Consider the following 3,714-nt stretch of genomic DNA (forward strand, 5'->3'; position numbering starts at 1 on the left):
TTATGTAACATTTATACATAAGTAAGAGTAAACCTAGGGACATCTGAAAAAGAGCTATGGGTTGTGTCAAGGTCAACATCCTGGTGGATTGAAAGCAGAGAGTCAAACAGATACTTGTACACTTGTGTTCAGAGCAGCGTTTTTCACAATAGCCAAAAGGAGGAAATAATTCAAGTATCTATCAAGAGGAATAAAGTGCTATACTATCCAATGGAATATTATTCAGTCTTAAAGAGAAACGAAATTCTGATATATGCTACCATGTGGATGAACCCTGAAAACATTATGCTAAATGAAATAAGCCAGTCACAAAAGGACAAATATTGTATGATTCCACTTACACGAGGCAAATTTACAGAGGCAGAAAATAGGACAATGATTACTATGGGCTGTGGGACAGGGGGGAAAGGGAGTTATTATTTAATGGGTACAAAGATTTTGTCTGGAAAAAAAGAAAAAAAAAAAGATTTTATCTGGGATGACAAAAATGTTCCAGAAACAGATGGTGGTGATGGTTGTACAAAAATGTGAATGTACTTAATGCCAGTGACTTGTACACCTAAAAATGGTTAAAAGGGTGCAGTGTATTTTGGGTTCCCCTGGTGGCTGAGACAGTAAAGAATTTGTCCGCAGTGCAGGAGACCCAGGTTCAATGCCTGGGTCAGGAAGATCCCCTGGAGAAGGGAATGGCAATCCACTCCAGTATTCTGGCCCGGAGAATTCCATGGACAGAGGAGCCTGGCAAGTTACAGTCTATGGGGGTCACAAAGAGTCAGACACGACTGAGTGACTATCACTTTCACTTTATGGAATTCTCCAGGCCAGAATACTGGAGTGGGTACCTTTCCCTTCTCCAAGGGATCTTCCCAACCCAGGAATCAAACCCAGGTCTCCCAAAATGCTGGCGGATTCTTTACCAGCTGAGTCACAGGGAAGCGCCTTTATGTATATATTACCACCAAAAAAAAAAAAAAGTGGAAAAAATCCTGGTTGTGATATTGTCTTTTAGTTTGTAATTAATTATTTTTGGTTGCCCTGGGTTTTTGTTACTGCGTGCAGGCTTTCTCTAGGTGCGGTGACCGGTAGCGGCTACTTATCCTTGTGGTGCCTGGGCTTCTCACTGTGATGGCTCCTCTTGTTGCAGAGCATGGTTCTCTAGAGCTCAGGCTCAGTAATTGTGGCATGTGGGCTTAGTTGCTGCATGTGAGATCTTCCTGGATCAGGGATCGAACCTGTGTCCCCTGCATTGACAGGTGGATTCTTAACCACTGGACCACCAGGGAAGTTCCATATTGTATTATAGTCTTCCATATGTTCAGAGATCTACATAGCTTAGGAGTATGGAGTAAGAAGAGGGAGTCAGAAGTTCTGGGGACAGATGATACAATCTAAAAACAAACTGGTCTTGGAATGGGAGAGAAAGCAGGAAAGTGGCAGACCCTTTCCCAAGTCACCTGATGCTCTGCAGAGAAAGGATGTCTGTGGGCTGAACGTTACTGCCCTCTCTTTCCCCCCACCACAGCAAAGCATCAGGCACTTCAGGGAGCCCTCGAGGTCTCTGCAAGAACATTCTGGGTGCACTGGGCTGGGTCAACCTTGGTTTCAGTTCTCCACGGATGGGAACTTGCAGTGCTTAGGAGGCTCTTCAAGAACTGGCCGTCCCTACCTCACCATGACTGAGCACTTTCACGCCAGCTTCTCCCTCCTGCCCCACCCCCATTGTGCATCAGCGTTGCTGGCCTTCTGACCCCAACCTGCCATGTTCAGAGCCTTTGCACTGGCCATTCCTTCTGGCTTGCTATTCCCACAGCTCTTCACAGGTCTGACTCCTGATCATTCAGATCCCAGCTCAGCTGAGACATCAGAGAGACCCCCTCTTAAGCCTCCACCCATGAATCTCTTTCTGCCCATGACTTGGCCATAATTGTTTTCATAAAAATATCTGAAATTTCACATAAGAAATGGTCTTTTATGTTTGCTGTCTGTCTCCTCATGCTATCTATAGTGCCATGAGGACAGAAGCTTGGTCTTGTCCCTGCTGATCTCCGAGTGTTCAGAACAATCCTGGCGCATGGAAGGAACCCAATATTCACTGAGCTGATTGCCTGACTGAACAAAAAGACCTCATCCTCCTCAGCTGTTGCTATCCAGGCTGGTAGCCGCTAGCCACATGTGGCTATTTAAATGGAAATTAACTAAAATTAAAGTAGAACTTCAGTTCCTCAGTCATATTAATCACATTTCTAGTACTCAGTGGCCACATGTAACTTGTGGCTACCATACTGGACATTGCAGATAGAGAACATTTCCATCATTACAGTCTTGTAGATATTGGCCCCTCTTGTCCACTGGAGTGCAAAGCTCTGGGACCCTTGTCTCTTAGCTGGTGGGAGGAATGAACAGATGGAAGGATGGAGTCTACATACCAATTACCAGCTGCCACATTGGGGGTAGCCCCCTATTTGTTACTGAGCTGTATTGGGCAGAAACAAGCCACTGGCCAGAACTGTCATTAACTGAAGAGCCTAAAGGAGGTGATGATCACCTGCCTATCCTTTGTAACTGGGGACCCTCCATGCAGTTTGGGGGTTCCTATGTATAGTAGAGACTGGGAGGAAGAAGGTAAGCTGGTGGCATGGGGAGGGAGGGAGGGTTGAAAAGCTTCTGGAGTGTTGTTGAGCAAGGGTACTGGTGAACACACTGATTTCTTTTTTTCTTTGATGGCAGGCAATTATGCTGAGTGGGCTCTATTAATTATTCTGTTTGCCAAAAGCCCCGCCCCTCTGTAGTGACTTACCTAGGGACTAAAAATGTGGGGTTTTCTTATTTTGTTTACTTCGTTGCACCAGGTCTTAGTTGCAGCCTGTGGGATCTTTATTTGCAGCATGCAAATCGTTAATTGGGTTAGGGTTGGGGGAATCTTAAGGGCTTCCCTGGAGGCTAAGTGGTATAGAATATCCCTCTACCAATGCAGGAGCCCCAGATACTGGTTATATCCCTGGGTTGGGAAGATCCCCTAGTGAAGGGAATGGCAACCGGCTCCAGTATTCTTGCCTGCAAAATTCCATGGACAGAGGAGCCTGGTACTCCATGAGATTGCAAAGATTTGCAGTTGATGAGTCCCACATGACTGAGCTAGATTGAACAGAGACGCACAGACTGGGATCTAGTTCCCTCAGCAGGGATCCAACCCGAACTCCTGCAACGGGAGCTCGGAATCTTAGTCAAAGGGCCATCAGAGAAGTTCCTAAAATGTCCGTTTTGGGATCCAACGTCCAGGTTTGAATCCTATTTCCCACGTGTTAACTGTTAACATTTTCCTGCCTCTATTTTCTTATTTATAAAATAGGGATGGTGGTGGTATAGTCGCTCAGTCGTGTTGGACTTTTGCGACCCCGTGGACTGTAGCCCTCCAGGCTCGCCTGTCCATGGAATTCTCCAGGCAAGAATACTAAAGTGGGTTGACACTTCCATCTCCAGGGGGTCTTCCCGACCCAGGGATTGAGCCTGGGTCTCCTGCATTGCAGGCAGATTCTTTAGTTACTGAGCCCCCAGGGAAGCCCAAAATAGGGATATTGATCATAATAAAATCTAGGAAGAAGGGCGGAAAATCGCTCGACAAACCCTGTTCACGTTTCCTATGTTTAGCCCCAGACGCTGGCCAGAGAAGGATCCGGGTCACAGCAGAGGCTGGGGAGCGCCCGTTTATTCCCA

This window comes from Muntiacus reevesi, chromosome 3 (assembly GCF_963930625.1).
Source record: "Muntiacus reevesi chromosome 3, mMunRee1.1, whole genome shotgun sequence".
In the NCBI taxonomy this organism is placed as follows: domain Eukaryota; kingdom Metazoa; phylum Chordata; class Mammalia; order Artiodactyla; family Cervidae; genus Muntiacus; species Muntiacus reevesi.